This window comes from Bubalus bubalis, chromosome 3 (assembly GCF_019923935.1).
Source record: "Bubalus bubalis isolate 160015118507 breed Murrah chromosome 3, NDDB_SH_1, whole genome shotgun sequence".
NCBI lineage: Eukaryota > Metazoa > Chordata > Mammalia > Artiodactyla > Bovidae > Bubalus > Bubalus bubalis.
The window spans coordinates 51,297,843-51,315,891 of record NC_059159.1 but is presented as its reverse complement, the minus strand read 5'-3'; the positions used below and the strand labels follow the sequence as shown (position 1 = coordinate 51,315,891).

Sequence of the window (18,049 nt, the reverse complement as noted above, 5' to 3'; positions counted from 1 at the left end):
TTTTTTTAAAAGGTGGTTCTGCTGTTGGTGGTTGTTGGTTTGTTTTTTTTTTTTTTAAATAAATGTCTATAAGATTAAGTTGTTAATAGTGTTATTCAAGTCTTCTATATCCTTGCCAATTCTTTGTCTTTTTATTATTGAGAGAGGGATGTGGAAATCTTCAACTATAATTGTGTGTTTGCCTAATTCTACTTGTAGTCAGCTTTATTTCATATGGTTTGAAACTATAATCAGACGCATAGACCTTTAGAATGGATATGTCCTCTTTAGGAATTAATACCCTTAATGCTATGAATGTCCCCTTATTTTATAATAATATTTTTCTGATGTCTATTTTGTCTATTAATATAACAGTTCCTGCTTTCTTCAGTTTTCACTGGTGTATTATTTCCATCCCTTTACTTTTATCCTATTTGTATCTTTAATTGGGTTTCTTGTAGACAAACTATGGTTGAATCTTCCCCTTTGATCCAATCTGACAGTTTCTGTCTAATTTTAATTGGGTCTTTAGGCCATTTATATTTAATATGACTTTTGGTATGTTGGATTTAAATCCACCATGATGTTGTATATTTACTATTTGTCTATATGTTTTTTTCAGGGGTGGTTCCTTTTATTCTCCCCTTGACTTCTTTTGGAGTAACTGAATATTTTTAGGATTCCATTCTATCTAATTTGTTATTAGCTATATAACTGGTAAGTTTAGTGGTGGATTTAGCATATGTTTTTAACTCATCGTTAAAGATCACCTTGAAGGAATATCATACCACTTCACATACAGTATAAAAACCTTATAACTTTTTAACACAGCCTTAAAGCAATTTAATTATGATGTGCCTTATGTCATGCTTTTAAGTTCTGTTAGGCAAAACTGCAATAGTTTAGGAAAAATTTTGCCTCACTGAGGAGGAAAAAACTTTCTGTGTATTATTCCCATTTGCCTATAAATTATGAGATTTTCCACTATTACCGCTGGAAACAGAGGATTCCCAGTCCTGTGAGGGCACTGGTAAATGTTCACTCTAACCCTTATAAGTGGTTCCTTCCTGGGTCTTGGGTAGTTTCTCATGTGCTGATCAGTACTCAGCTGAAGGCTTATAGGATGTCCTCTGCAGATCTTTAGAGCTAGCTATCTGTACAGCTCTCTGTTCTCTAGTACTGAGCTCTGTGAATACAAGCTTCTTGGCCTCCCCAAACTCCCAGCTTCCTCTTTTCCTCTGAGAAAGACCGCTGTGCTCTATGCGGACCCCCCCCCGTTACACTGCGTCCTGCTCATGGGCCAGCACAACTGTAGGACTCGCTTCATTTGCTTTGCATCTCTCAGGGTAACTGCCTAATACCCAATACCTTGAAAACCACTGTATTATACAACTGTCTACCTTATTTTTTTTCAGGTGGAAGGATATGTCTGATACATGCATTTATTGCAGGCCTTGTAAAATTCCATGTACAGTGTATCCAACTAATGTTTAGAAAATGAATGCCAACTATTTCACCTTTATGAAAATCAACTGAGAGAAACTGAACAAAATCTACTTTAAATTAAATTAGTAAAAAATGATCCATGTCCACAAATATCCTTAGCTTAAACTCCAATTCATGATCTTATCACCAACACCAATTTCTGCTTCTCAGATGGTTTTTAACATCTACATAACAAATGAAAAAATATACTGATTTTTCTGATTTTGTGTTTATTTATGAAGATTGGTGTTAAGATTTTCTAAAGTATACTGAGGAATCCTTAACTAAAAGAATCCTCTCACAGCAGTTGCAAAACCCCAAACTAAGTCATTACACTTCTGTGTAAAAGACTGGACACATGTTAATCTTCATTCTAGATTTCATACATACACACACACACACACACACACACACACACAATCTGTTAAGTTTAAAATGATTTACTATTTTGCTTCAAGTAAAACACTTTAAAAGTCATTTAAAAACAGGCTTATTAGCAATACAAGGCACTGTCTAAACACAGGAATGAAACTGGGTATCTGAATTGTTGAACAGACACATTTCCTGTTTATGAGATCTTAATAATTACCATGAAACATATTCCAATTTTAAATAATGTGTTAGATCAAAGCACAGTAAGAATCCCTTATATTGCTCCTTAAAATAGATGATGGTTTCAGATGGTTAAGAAAAGAACAGGCTCCTGCCTAATGTGCCCATGGATGGGAGCATATTTATCCACACTAGTATCTTGAGGTGAGATTTTTCTGTTTGTGGGCACTAAGAAACTAGGCGAAATGACCAGAAATCAGTTTTCACTACTCTGGATCTTTCAACATCCTAGGACATTACTGATGCGAACCTAAGTCTTTGCAAAACCACACTATATTGTAATTAGAATACAAGGTATGAGCAGTTATATTTACAGTGACTATAAGCCCTCAAAAGAAGTTAATGAACTGAGGCTGACCTTGATCACTGACTCAGATCCTGTAGCACAGGGCAGTACCTGCTCCCTCTCCCACATTGGCCAACCTCTGCTGCAACAGTAATCAATTTGCCGTCTTGATCTCTCAAGCATATCATACATTTTTTGATCCATCATTAAGCCTCAAACTTGTGGCCTAATTAAATTACTGAGGAAAGACACTTTGGAATTCTAGACTTTGGCAGGAGAAAAAGCAGAGATGAATATTTGAGTAAGGTGAGAAAATTATTACCTAATCTCCATGGGGTTATTTATATTCAAAGTCGCTGTTCAAAATAAAATTTTATTTGACTGCGTTTTTTAAACACAAAACGATGTCCAACCATTTGCAGCATGGTAATTAAATGCCAAACATAAAACAAAGGAGAAGGAAGAAAGAGAAAAGGCTCAAGGGACAAGACAGCTCCACATGACAGGTGTAAACAGATATGGAGGTGGTGTCTAAGGGTCATCAAGGTGATCTTCCAGAGTATAGAAGTTACATGGGAGAAACTGTGGAAGGACAGAAAAGAGCTTAGAGTTAGAGAAATGAAAGGAAGACACAGAGAGATAGATCAGAAAAAAGAAAAGTCAAGCTTGATCTTCCAAATAAAATAACCTCATGAATTTTGTCAATAGGCATAAATTTCAGTTGTTTCCAATGAATGATAAAAGCCAATGGGGAAATCAAATTACTTCTAGAATTAAGAGACAGGCAGTGTCATACCAGAGAGGAAAGAAAACAAACCTATAGTTGGTGCAAAGATCACAAAGTACGTTTTAGCAGCAAGGTAAAACCCCATGCAGAAGTGGCCAGGATGGTGAAAAACAGACACGGGAAACAGACGAGATAAAGCAACAGAGAAGAGTAAAGGAAAACTGCAACTAATTATAAAAACACTAAAAAACAGAAAACAAACCCTAGCCACTTCCCTTTACATGGAATGGCTGTCCAAATACTGCTATATGTTCAAACACACCCCGTACAAGAAACCCAATGAGGATGATGTTAGTCACTCAGTCATGTCCAACTCTTCGTGATCCCATGGACTGTAGCCTGCCAGGCTCACCTGTCCATGGACTTCTCCAGGCAAGAATACTGGGCTGTTCCCTTCTCCAGGGAATCTTCCAGACCCAGGGATCAAAACTGGGTCACTGCAGGCAGATTACCATCTGAGCCACCAGGGAAAGACTAGTCCTCATAAACCCAATTTCCCCCTCCACCACTGGGCACCTACAGCATTATATTCATCGAAGGCTCTTCTGTGGCATTTAGCTTACAGTCCAGTTAACTATACATATTTCTATCCCAGTAGATTGTAAATTTCAGTTAAGGATCATTTTTCATAGTATCTAGTACCTCATGTCCAGGACACAAAAGACTGCTGGGTTTGTTGTGGCTGTTGTTTAGTCGCTAAATTGTCTGACTCTTTTGTTACCCCATGGACTGTAGCTTGCCAGGCTCCTCTGTCCATAGGAATTTCCCAAGCAACAATACTGGAGTGGGTTGCCATTTCCTTCTCCAGGGGATCTTCCCGATCCAGGGACTGAACCTGCATCTTCTGCATTAGCAAGCGGGTCCTTTACCACTGAGCCAACCAGGAAGCCCAGAGTGCTGGGTAGGTACCCACTGTATCATGTCAGAAACTTAAAAATACTGATGATGAGGTTTCATTTTTCTCTCAAAAATCTAACTGATTACATGTCTGGGAGAGAGGGTAGTTTTGGCAAGAGACTGGCCATGAAAAGATCTGAATTTGAAGTCCAGATATGGCAATATTGTGCTGTATAAATTTATGCCTATATATTATTCTTGCTGAGTTCTACCTTCTCTTAAGGTGGCAAGATTACACATTCTAAGATTATGATTCTCTCTTCCCTGAACTCAAAGCATTTACTATCTGTACATTAATTGTGTGATTGATCATAGAATGCCTTGTGGCATTTCGTCATCTTTTAAGTAATTCAAATGCATTTATGTCTCATCTTTACCAACCACAGCTCCTTGAATCGAGAAAGGCACAGTTTTCTTGTCTCCCACACTGCTAAGAACAGAAAGACACAGAGAGCATTCAATAAATACCAGCCTATTTCATAGAATGAATTTCTATTTCATAGAATGAATCGATTCTTTAAGAAAATGCTCAGAGGGCTGTCACCTAGTGTTTGGAGGCTCCGTCACAAGTTGCCTTTTAACTGGAAGGAATTGGGAAGGAAGACTGACGAAGCCATCAGTTACAGGAGCTTCTTTATAGGACAAAAATATGCCAGGAAGGAATTCAAGGCTTTTTGCTTGTTGTTCAGTCGCACAGTCGTGTCTGACTCTTTGTGACCCCATGGACTGCAGCACACCAGGCCTTCCTGTCCCTCACCATCTCCCAAAGTTTGCCCAAGTTCATGTCCACTGTATCGGTGATGCCATCTAGCCATAACCCGCCAAAAGAAGCTACCCGGAAAGGTGTTTTGTTTTGCAAGGATGAAAAGGAACTGGGCAGGGGTATCACCCTAACTAGCAGACACCAGGGAAAGACTTATCAAGAGACTTGGTTTCCTTTTTTCAGTGATAAGTCCAAGCAGCAAGTATCTACTTTAGCAATGATCATTACCATCACAAAGAATTAGGTGTGTCCCATGGTGGCAGTATCTGGATTTACAGGACCGTACTTTGACTCCAGCTCTAGTACTTGGTAACTGTGTTGATATTACTTAACATCTCTAAGTCTCATTTTGCTCATCTATAAAATATAAAATAACAACTCCTTCCTGAGTCCATTCAAGAATCGAGCAGCAACATGGATGGACCTAGGGATGACCACACTAAGTGAAGCAAGTCAGAAAGAGAAAGACAAATACCTTATGATATCACTTATATGTGGTATCTTAAAAAATGATACAAATGAACTTTTTTACAAAACAGAAACAGGCTCACAGACACAGAAAACAAACTTACGGTTACCAAAGGGGAAAGAGGGGAAGGGATCAATTGGGAATTGGGGATTAACACACTACTATATATAAAACAGATAAACAAGGACCTACATGACAGCACAGGGAAGTATTAAAATAACCTATAACGGAAAAGAATCTGAAAAAAATAGATATACATGTATATGACTAACTGAATCACTTTGCTATACATCACTGCATGTCAACTACAATTTTAAAAAAAAGAATAAAAGAAAGAATCAAGAAAATCTAAGTATACGTGTGCGTGCTTAGTCGCTTAGTCATGTCCAATTCTTCCTGACCCCATGGACATTAGCTCACCAGGTTCCTCTGTCTGTGGAATTTTCTAGGCAAGAATACTGGAGTGGGTAGCCATTTCCTACTCCAGGGGATCTTCCTGACTCAGGGAGCAAACCCATGTTTCCTGCATCTATCTGCAGGTGGATTCTCTACCACTGTGCCACCTGAGAAGCCCATATATATAAAATAGATAACTAATAATAACCTACTGTATAGCACAGGGAACTCTACTCAATAGTCTGTAATGCCCTATATGGGGTAAGATGCTTAAAAAGAGTGGATCTATTAATAACTGATTCACTTTGCTATACATCTGAAACTAACACAATACTGTAAATAAACTATATCCCAATAAAAGTTATTTTTAAAAAGGAAATGTAAACTATGTAAGTGAAGAGTCCTCTAGAACTTAGAATGGTTTTTACAAAATCATACAACGAATGCCCTGTGAGTGCTTGACACTCCTGAAGTAGGTGTGGTCACGCTAAACCATGGTGGGCAGTAAGGTTCCTATATTTTAGACAGCATCTGGGTGCAAAGGTGGGTTTACCATAATTCCTTTGGATCCTGGGACTCCCTCTGAGAGAAAAGTCTTAGCACTCTGGGCCCTAACAAGGCTTCCTTTGGAACGTACCGGATAACTGAAGAAACTAAGAGGCAAGGGTGCTGAGAGGAGTTAGATTCGAACAGCTGGAAACTGTCACTGCGCGCGCTGTCCCAGGAGGCCCCTCGGCGCTCTGCTTCCTGGATGACACCCAGATGGAGAACCACCTAGGGTTCAGTGTCCTTCAGTCTGAATGTCCCTGTGGGGTCTGTGGTTCCGCCTTCTCACAACAGTCCAGCAGAGTGGTCTAACCAGGAAATCCCATGCTGGGGTTAAGGGAACATTCTTACCCATGAAGAGGCATCATAGCTATCATACACTACCAGTAAGATACTAACTTATAAGGACCTAGAAAATTATGAACCGAGTTTAATACAAAAACTACATCAGACATAATTCAATATTTCCTTGCTGATTTGGAAGACAGTTCAGTATCTTGCCACTGTTGCAGAATTACTCTATACATGACTCCATGGTCCTCTGAGTGCTTGCTCTCTCTCAAGGGTTTTATAAATTTTCCAGTATCAACATTTCCATCACCACCACCCCCCCTCCAAACAGTCATGTCTTTATCATTGATTTCAGTGACTAACTGAAATAGGATCACTTCAATTAAGTCTTTGGCTTACTTGAGTTTTGTTTATTTCTCTGACTCCTGGATAAATGGAATATGACCACTCTGTAAGCTATATTCCAGAAAGACTCTGGGATGAAAACTTTAAATCGCTAAAGAGGATTTCCCTGGTGGTCCAGTGTTTAAGAATCTGCTTGCCAATAAATGCAGGGGACAGAGGTTCCATCCCTGCTATGGGAAGACTCCACATGCTACAGAACAACGAAGCCTATGAGCCACATCTACTAAAGCCTGTGCATTCTAGAGCCTGTGCTCTGCAATAGTGAGAAGCCCACCACTGCACCTAGAATGTAGCCCCTGCAGCAACAAAGACCCAGTGCAGCAAAAAATAAATAATAAATTTTAATTAAAATTAATTTTTTAAATTAAAATAATAAACTACTAAAGAATTTGAGTGACTCCGCATTGGAAAAATGTACTGTCGTTATTCCTTCAAACATAAAATATCTTAGGGTCAAGTGTTAAAAGAAACTATCCTGACTCTTGAGAGTTGAGAAACGTTGACCCCCTACATTTTAGTGTAGAAGAAATGTCCTGTTCAATAATATTTATCATGTGTGTTGCACTGTTTCGCTCTTAACAGATACACCATCATCTACTCTGGTGGCAAACACATTCTAAGTATTCTAAGTATACTGGACCACACAAAAGGTATTCAACCAAAATCTGTCTGATGTGAAGAAAACGTTGCCCTGACCTTTCACAGAGTAAGACCAAACTTACAGACCTATTTTACAACCTGAACAAGATATGTATGTATATAATTTTTTTAAGGAAAAAATTAGAATACCATGTTGATCCTCTTGAATGTCTCAAATAATAAGACCTTAAGCATGTAAGTAATTCCCTCTCCTCTCTCACATTCCACCAGGGGTGGCTCCTCTGCCTTGGCTAGAGAGCCAGTTCCTCCCTCAAGGAGGGCACTAAGGCAGGAATCAGTTTCAGAGAAACAAGTGTAGCCCTAAACTGGTTTACTTATTATTTTTGTTTTCAACAACAAAAAGCTGAAAACTGCAAAATGCTATTAGAGAAGTCTGCTGAAATAAATGCAGAGTCCAAAAAAATCAGTGAACCATACCAATAAGGTTTATTACTGGGATCATCTTGGTCTTGCTGCTGTATAACAGACTGTAGCATGGAAAAAGGCAGTGAGGGATTCTCTCAGGACATCTCCAAATAAAATATAGTACGTATATCTGTCCTTTCCCTGGAACCATGTAATAGGAGAAAATTTTCTTTCTGTGGAGGCAAATACATTTGAAACATCTCTCTGTTGGGAATTAAAACAAAAACAAAAACAAAAACACCTAGGTGTCAGAAACACTTCCACAATTCTATCGCAATTCCTCCCTCCAGAAAGACTCTCACTTACTCCCATCCCATAGAGAACCAAAATCTTCCTGAACCGTACATATTCCTGTAAGAGCGGCAGCTCTATACACATAGCAGTCCCTGTCAAGTTTATTTACCCAAGATATTTCCCAAAGAGAGGTCTTCAATTTTTACTTAAGAAAAAAACACTGCAGGACCAGATACATACATATCATTGAGGGGAGTAAAACCATCTACATACCGACCAAATTTTATATTCAATGAACCAAATCTACAATCAGCCTGTAAATGTAAATCAGCTCTACATTTATCTGGCTATTAAGCACAAATTTAGGATTTCTTAGTAGAAGGAATCCAATTTAGCTATGGCATTAAATGTGTGCTTTTTTTCCTTTCTGAGAGGGAGTAATATAATTGAATTCTGTCCATCATAGCAGATCAGGGCTGCTCATCTTTGTCCAGCCATCGTGTCTGTGAAGGCCAGAGAAAGCAGTAGTGATACTCTTCCAGTACAAACTACTAGTTAAATATCAGCTGAGGAGAATGAGTTCAACCAACCAAACAGCAACTGAAACTGGATTTGCGGAGGCTGGTGTGTGTGTGTGTGTTGCGGGGGAAGGGACAGATGACTACCCTCAACCAGCAACCACCCTTGCCCTTGGCTGACATCACCTTTCCAGATGGCTAGCTCAACCACTGCCAGATTGTTTAAAATAAATACATCGTCTGTATTTTCACTCTAAAATGTGTACGCTGAGGTGCAGAAGGCAAGAAAAGAAAAAGTCACTGATAAAATCACGTGATTGATCAAATACCGCTTAAACTCCCAGGCACGTTTGGTGGCACCGTCTCTGTCTTGTAAAGTATTGAAAAGCCCTGGGCTCTGGGATAATGATAGAAGAACAACTGCTTTAAATTAAATGCAACAAGCAGGCCTTGTAACAGGACCAAAATCCATCCCAGGTTTTTCCTAAATTCCAAAGGCACCAAACTCCTCTTTTCCAGTATTTGATAAGAAATGCTTAACACTTTTCTTTTCATATATTTCCTGTAATTACACATTTATAACAAAATGTGGATTTACTTGGCAGCCAAACCAAAGTGTTTCATATTGCTTTTCAATTGCAACCCTTGCTGCTGAAATACAGTATACTAAAAATGAAATAACTTTTCTATTTTAATGTGGTTATAAGCTTCCTGCTAGGCAGCAACCTAATTGAGACTTTTGATGTTCGTTGTTTTTTTTTTTTAAAGACACACTATTCTTCATCATCTACAGAGTGTTTTAACTATAGATCTCTTGCAGTCTTCCCAAAGTTGACACAGGGGAGGGGGAGGGTGTGGGAGGAGGAAGGCCACTTTATCAAAGTCATTGGAAATACAAGGTATTAATTATGTTAAATGAAGAAATATGGGCATTTGGTTACTTTTGTGGGTCAGAAATATTTTAATCTGACGCTGCCAGCCAGCTGCCTTTCCCTGAACAGCCTTCTACATTTCTACCAGTTGCAGAGATACATCAAAGCTCCAAAAAGTGAGGAAAGCAGCCACCAGCAGGGCCTTTTCCCGTCCCCCAACCAAGGTCACAGTTTCAGCTAGAGAGACAGCAGCACTATCCACTATGATCAGTAAGAAGGCCATGACCTTTTTCACATTTTGGAAGTATGTATAGATGTTAGAAAAATTGGTACACCCTTAGCCCAAAGCAGGAAAAAACAAAAAAGCCTCGGTGAATGGAAAATAAAACTTTTGTGATATTTAGAAAAGAAAACAAATGGTGTTCTCGATTGCTCCCGGTCAAAGCAGAGCTGGCTCACACAGATGCAGCTGACTTCTAAGCTTTGCTAAGTCGGCCAAGCACACGGTCCAGAAGCAGAGTTACAGGGAAGGGAAACAGAGCTGTCGGCCCCGATGCCTGAATGCACTTTATTAAAGCGACGCATGGAAACTTTGGATAGGAACAATCAAGGAAACGAACAGCAATTACGTAAATGCCACAGATTTCCTGTATGACCAGAGCAGGGACTTCTACAAGGTCACCTAGTAACATCTGAAAAAAATCCATTCAGCATACTTTATAAAGGCTTTCTGATCAAGAAATCAATCATGTGTTAAGAAGTCAGGTCACTATAACGTGCAATAATTGTGCAAAACAAAACAAACCCAAACAACAACTCTACTTTAGACCATAAAAAACAAACTTTCAGTGAACTGTACTTTCCTGCACTTCATTTCTATTTTTGATTCTAATAGCATATAAGCATTTTGGGCAAAGATATTTACAGATGATCTACTGTCAATAAATATTTTATTTGAATCATAACTACTGCATTTGTTCTTCTTTGACTTAAATTGCAGAAAATTCTCAAAGGAATCAATTTGACTGTGGGCACTAATTTACAGAAACAAATCCTTTGCATGTAATATACAGGCACACAGAACTTTTCTGTTCTAGGATTGGGTTTTGAGAGCCCTAATGGTAGAATTTCTTAAAGGTAGGAATTAATCAGAATAAAACACGACTATACCATGTTTGTCTTGAACCTTACACTACATTACAGGTAGAGGGGTGCGTCTTTTAGGTAAAAATACAACAAACAAAACAGAATAACCAAACCCCAGACTCAAGTGAAAAGACAAAGACCCTCCCTTTCCCTGACTCTGAAAAGAAACGGATGAAGCCAAGGGCCTTTTCACTGTTGTTGACTCATTTCAACCTTATCCAAATGTTTGCGCTTCACTGTAGCCCTCCCACCTCCTTGAAGATGTTGAAAACTGCGCAAGATCTCTGTATAAAGATATTCATTACGGAGCTGCCTGGACTTTTTCTAATCTAAATTCAATAAAAATCCACATATCATGAGTCAGGTTTACCAACTGATTTTAAGTCAGGAATAAAAGGAGTTAGAAACACATTCACCAGCAATGCACAGTTTTCTCCCTCATTTCACATACTACTTCTCGGAATAAAAAAGGAGTGATAAGAAATCTCACTCTTTTTGATAGTTCATTGCTGTTAGAGGTGACAACTATCACAAGGAATCTAAAACTAAACCAAACTAGACCTCTTTCAGCTGACGCTTGGGTATACCTTCTCTGAAATTAATACACAGCAATGTTCAATTTTGAAAATAAGCAGAAGTAGACATATTGATTTTCTGTTTCTATGTGTAATTCTTATTGAGTAATCAAAGGCAAAAAAAAAAAAAAAGTCCTAGCTGAGACAGTGAGGACTATAACTCTCTTCTCAGGCTTTAAAGGATAAATTTTATGAATACACGTGGATTCATAAGTTTGTCCTTTAAATGAGAAAAATTATGTACGTATATTTGATTTGTTGATGTTATATTGAGTCAAGAAAATATGCAAGCTGGTATATAAATAATTTCTCTCCTTTATACCTATAAGAAAACAAATACATTTCTGACAGTAGAACATGTGAACTTCATATCAATTTTCTGAGCTTTTAGCATTTCCATTACTTGGCAACTTGTGCATTTGTTAGCATTTTCTAAATACATAAGACCTTTATTTTACATGAATGTAGTCTGGTTTTCCCACTGATGTCTAAATAAAATTCCTTTACAGCAGTTTCCTTACTGCCTCATGGACTGTTCCTCTTTCTCTCTTTAAAGCAAATACCAGAATCATGCTATTGGTGCAACTTGAATTTCATTGTTAAGACATGAATGTTGAAATTATTCTAAAGTCTGGATGAAGACAGCCTGATATTTGATGCAATATTAATGCAATTTGCTTCATCTCAACTAAAGATTCAATACCAAAATTACCAACAATTACAATACGTTAATTCAGTAAAATACTTTTGAAAAAGGTACCAGCCTTGTAGGTCTAACTTGATTTTTCAAAATGACTCAGAGATTTAGCCTAATTACATGAAAGCAGCCGATGTTGGATTAAAACAAATACCAACCACAAAAAGTCATGCACATATTCCAGCACTCTGAAAAATGACTGAAACACTTAAAAAAAACTTGGCATAAAGGTGCAGATACTAACATTACAAGAGCTTTGATGGGTCATATAAAGAATAAGAAGTCACCTCCCAGATGTTTGAAGGACAAGAAAATAAATCTTTCCATGTAGAAAAAAATATCTGAGTATAAGCAAAATATCCATGATTAAATAAAATTTTAGGTGAATGAAACTGACTAGCATTTTACCATATTAATGCTAATGGTTCATCACAGTCTTGTTTGCATGTTTAACAGCTCCCATTAAAACAAACAGAAAAAAGACGTGTATGCAGGAAGGAGACGGGAAGGGAAAACTAAAGCCATACATGGTAAGGATGGAGATAGAAGAAATATCAAATCAGCCAGAAATATACAATAGCAGTTTCCAATGTTGGGTCAGGAAATAAGGTAGAGAAAAGTTGCAATCTAAAGAGAAAACACTTTTAGGAAATGGCAAAATTAAAACAGAAGTAGATATGTAAAATAGATGAATGAAGACAAGGTCTTCCTGCACCAAGGGAGTTGTTTAGGAGAAACAGTGTCCGTTTGTGGCCAGCGATAATACTTTCCATTCAATAGAGTTTGCAGCTTGCTGATTCATATGATTGCAGGCTGGCGCCCTGCTGGCGAGCCTCTCCACTGAAATTAAATCCACTCTCTTCAGTTATAAATTATAATGCTCTATAAACAACACTCCCATTGGGAATGGGGAGAGAGAGAAAGGGAGGAAGAGAAGGAGAGGGAACAGTGGAAAAAAAAGAGGAAGGGAGGGAGGCAGAGGAAAAAAAAAAGATCCGGAGAGAGAGAGGTTTCTGCATAGTCCACTCACTGTTTAATGTTCTGCTCTTCTGCAACAAACAAGGGGAGTAACTCTTCCCTAGATAGCACTCCTGCTGCAATTCCTCCACTATTTGATGTAGAGCCCAGAGAGGAACGTGGGACAGTAATGTGAGTCTATGAGGAAAAGCACTTAGGAATCAATGAGTATGCAAGAAGAAAACATAAAATAGATTTTATACATGGATTTTTCAAATCCATTATTGAATAGATCTTTGGAGTCCCAGGGGACCACCAAAATAAAATAAAATTTCTGATTCTATTTAGATAAATTAGGTCTACATATGGCACATTTTTTGATATCCAAATCAGTCAGAGATATTCCCTCAAAATGCCCAGGCAAGTAAAGGAAACATAGAAAAGCAAAGATAAAAAGAATGATGCCCAAATGGCTACACACAAGGAGTCCAGGACGAAAAGAAAGTTCAGTGATCTGATTACCCAGAGATGAAACACATTTTTAATGAATATCCATATCAGAATTCAATGTTAAATTTACAGGAAAGTGATACCTCAATTGTTTAATGTTAAAGGGTCTGCTGGTCATTTTTTTCTTTTAAAGGTGTCTTTGAAAGGAAAAAAAAAAAAACAGAAAACATTCAGTTTTGTCAATTAGCTAAATAACTCTTGAAAAGAGTCCATCACAGAGTTGGTTTGAACACATCAGTTTCAGGGCATTACATTATATCTATATTCCACGTTTCTTTTGTGCGTCAGTCTTGCTTAGGAGTGATTTATGCCCCAAAATGGGATAGAAACAACTATTGTCATATGGCAATTAGTATTCCAAAGGATCACGTCCACGGGTTACTCATCAACCACAAAAGAACACGGTTCCATATAAGAAAACACCTTTGAAATTTCTTACTAAATGATGAACCTGCACATAAAAATGTCAGGGGAGGTCAGGGCTGGAGGGAAGGAGAGAGGGAGGCAGGGAGGAGGTGGGGAAGAGGAGCCAGGCTGGTCAAACCTAGGTTTGAATGTGATCTAGGAAAACAGCAAAGCCTGCAAACCCAAGAAGTGTCTTCACTGAGGAAACTCAAGGCAAACAGAATCCCCCACAAACCCCAGACGTGCATTTCCGTCTCTCATTTACACAGATCCAGTATTACTCCCATTCTCCCTCCCAAAGTAACAAGATGAATGCCAACTCCAGCTTCCTACTTCAGTCACAGGGTAGAGAAGGAAAGGAAAGAAGACTGAGATTTCAGTTTTAGGCTTGAAGTAATTATATCAAGCTAAATTCCGAACTCTGGGAAAAAAAGAAAACAAAAACCAAAAACTTTAAAATTGGCACATTGACTCAAATCTTAACCAGAGAATCAGGCTTAGGAACAACTCAGATTTTGCACACACTCTCTCTCTCTCTCTTTTTTTTTAAATGTGTCTAGCTGACTGTCTCTGTCTCTCTGCTCTTGGTTGTGGTGCATACCAAGTAAATTATTTGCTGATAGGTGAATCTCAGCAAAGGCTTTTTCTTCCTTTGAATGCCTGGTGAGCTTGTTGGGAAAAGTCATTTAAGTCACTTAAAACAATCCCATGAAAAGTAAAACTCAATTCTGAAATAAGAGTATAACTTAGAGCTTAAAAATAAATTAAATAAAGGAAACATTAAAAGATAAATGGAGCAGGATGCTCTGTGGCTGAGGTAATCTGAGTGGAAAGGGAAGGAGGGTTACGTTAATAAATGATTAAAAGGCCTTAACAAGAGCCTATCAGGTTGACCAGGAAAGCATTCTTCGCCTCGGCTCCTCCTCGAGACCACCTTTTTTACATTTGTTCTCAGTGCTGATCAATATGGTTTTCATTTGCTGATTTCCATAATGCCACATGTGATCTGCCAGCCTGACATAATGAAGCTGGAAAGAGCTGAAGTCATTTGAGCATTCTCGCTAGCATGACTGTCGCCAGTTCACCAAATGCCTATTATCTGAAAGCCAGTGTTTTTCTTTTGCTTATTGACAAATACCAGCAGCGTGTGCCCCTAGACAGATGTAAAACCTCAGCACTGGGTGACAAATTTAAATTAAAATTCAAGTTAAATAGTACACTTTTTCCTGGAGCTTTTTTTTTTTGCCACCACTCAAACTGTAATTTAAGTTTGATTAAATAGAGAAAAACAAGATGTGTGAATTATCCATTTCTGAACACAAATGCTCATTTCTCTTGATAAAAACAATGTATCACAAAGAATAAAGCACACATCCTTGATGATGCCACCAAAGCCTCAGGAGATATTTAAGTTCAAGTTCTCCTATAAAGATAACAATTTAGTTGACTTACTACTACTACTTGCCTCTGGTAACATTCACAGAAATTCATATCAGATTATGCTTATCAATTTTTTAACTCCCTATTAAAATTTCTTTAATCTATGCTCTAGGGTGGAGAAAGATTTTTATGATATGTAAGTATCTCATGCTTTTTTCTTTTCCATTGTATAGCAAAACTGAGTTTGTTGAGGTCATCTCACATAAGAGAACCATGCAGAGATCTTCCATGATGCCTGAAAGGTCTCATTACAAGTTCTGTGTGTTGTACACTGGTCACTTTTCTATATTCAAAAGACAATTTCAAGGAAAACTCCAGACAGGAACACATTTTTGAAATGATTTCTTTTGCCTTTTGCAAGCCAAAAAAAAAAAAAAAAAAAAAAAGCCAAAGAAACAGTTGCATTTAATCAAAAGAACACTTTAAGTTTACATTTTAAAAATAAAACTATATTTCGAGCCAGTAACTTCATTCACAATAGATTTTATTCCTTTTTATGTTAAACTCATTAAATAATGAATATTCTGGTGATTAACCAACAGTCATGTTTTTGTTCTCAAGAATGTAAGAAACCTGTGGTGCCAGTTTAACACCGGAACTATGAAAACAAAATGAAAGAGTTTTGCCAAAAAATCTCCCTGAGTTTTCCCCAAAAGGTGAATGTGTCATGGCTGAGTCAGTGCCCAAAGTTTTATAAATAGTTCTATCTCCAAATATTGCGTTTGCTCCCAACACTCAGCTCAAAAATCTCTGCTTCACTACATGGGTTTTCTTCCTCACCTTTTCTCCTTCCCTCCCTCCCTTTTTCCCTACCTTCTTTCCTTCCTTCCCACCCTCCCTTCCCTTTTTATAAACCCTTATCTAGCAAAAGAGATGGCTGGCTCAAAAGAAAACAAAACAGAAGGCAGGCAGTGTAACAGACAAAGGTCCTTCGAGAACCACGTGGTCCCAGGGAACCAACACCAAGCTCACTTACTCAGCCCTTGCTTCCATTCTTTAAAAGAATGGATCTGTTTATTCTCCTTTCTCATGATTCCTTTATCACCAGCAAAGGGATACTTAAATGATGAGATCTGTAAACTGGCGAGTGCCAGATCATGGATTGTTCTGAAATGTTTGCTGTTGGTGGTGGTGTGTTAATTCCTTTGGAACAAACAGTAGCAGACTCTACCCACAAATAGAAAGATAAGAGTTGCGGCATCACCATGTTTTAAAGAATCTTATAAATGCTACTGATTTCTGATATTAAAGTTGATAATGAAGTTAAATAGTGAAGTTTAGCCAAAAAAAAAAAAAAAGGAAGAAAGAAAAGCCAGTATAAGGATTCTAAAGGTGCAGAGAATGCATTTCAGGGACCTTTCACTGGGACTCTGAGATTTCGGGATTATGGTAAAAGCAAAGGATAAAGAACATGTGGTCTGTCTAAAAGTACCAAGCTACTTTCTCTTATGAATTCCAAATTTAAGAAAATAAGAGCTGTCACATTACAATGGTGCGGGGGGTGGGGGGCTGGTGAGGTCAGATCTTTTAAGCACATTAAGTCATCTCTTTCCCTGTGAGAGTCATAGTAAAAAGTGTAACACAGCAAGAAAACAGAAAACAGAGAGAAAATATAATTTTGCCTAGACATGAAGCAGGGGGAGAGGAAGGAGTAATATTCCTAAACTCTAGTGGAACTGGTTTCAGACTACCCTATGGGATACTTAACACTAACATTTTGCTTCCCTTGAACATGGACTCAGTTGCCTTTAACTCTAAAATATCAGCCACCAAATCCAATTATGAGAAGTTACACAAGTAACTGTCACACTGAGAGCACTGTGTGAACTCACTCAGATGAACCCTCTCCCACCTCATAACATTATGGTAACAACACAGAATAGTTGGAAAAAACTCACAAAAGATGAAATCCTAATCAGAACAGACTTCTAAAGTGAGGTAATGAGGTAGAGGAGGGGACATGACAGGAAAGGGCCACTCTTAATTGCAGTAGGAACAGGAAGACAGAGAGAGTTCTACAGACAATTGACAAGCAGGGGAGAAAACTATCAAGGCTCTTTTGAGCTCTAGCGAACTCAGGAGGGTTAGAAGAATAATTGTGAGAGTAAGATGATAGAACAAAATTTTTTTTAAAGGACAAAGGAAAGGCACTATCTCCTGCAATGTCAAGATATCATAAGTAAGAAAATTCAGTAACAGGTGGTTCAGTGATAGAAAAAGCATCTCTGGGAGGCTGTGGATAGCTCCTCTGCTACAGGTGGGGAAATCCTATCCTTCACCGCCTCTTATAGGGAGGTGTACCCACCAAGCTCGAGGGCACCTCTTACCCTCCCAAAGGGAAATGACCAGGAATCTGCAGTCTTAGGATGGGTGTTGTTCTTTAGTCACTAAGTCGTGTCTGACTCTTTCCCGACCCCATGGGCTGTAGCCCACCAGACTCCTCTGTCCATGGGATTTCCCAGGCAAGAATACTGGAGTGGGTTGCCATTTCCTCCTCCAGGGAGGAGGAAATCTCAACCCAGGAATCGAACACGTGTCTCCTGCATTCTTGACCATTTAAGCCACCAGGAAAGCCCCACAGTATTGGGATACTAGTCGTCTTTAAAAAAAAAAAAACAACCATAATCTCAAGATCTTGCACTCTTCATAATAAAATGAAACATGAAATTCTGAACTGGATCCCTCGATCCTCTCTCGTATCTCGTCCCAGTTCA

The 18,049-nt window shown here is 38.3% G+C and overlaps 1 protein-coding gene across 13 annotated transcripts in view; it reads right to left on the bottom strand.

The window, feature by feature from the left end:
- The window catches only part of BCAS3 (BCAS3 microtubule associated cell migration factor), a 589,835-nt gene that overhangs the window by 199,803 nt on the left and 371,983 nt on the right, over window positions 1-18,049 (bottom strand). The window lies entirely within an intron of this gene.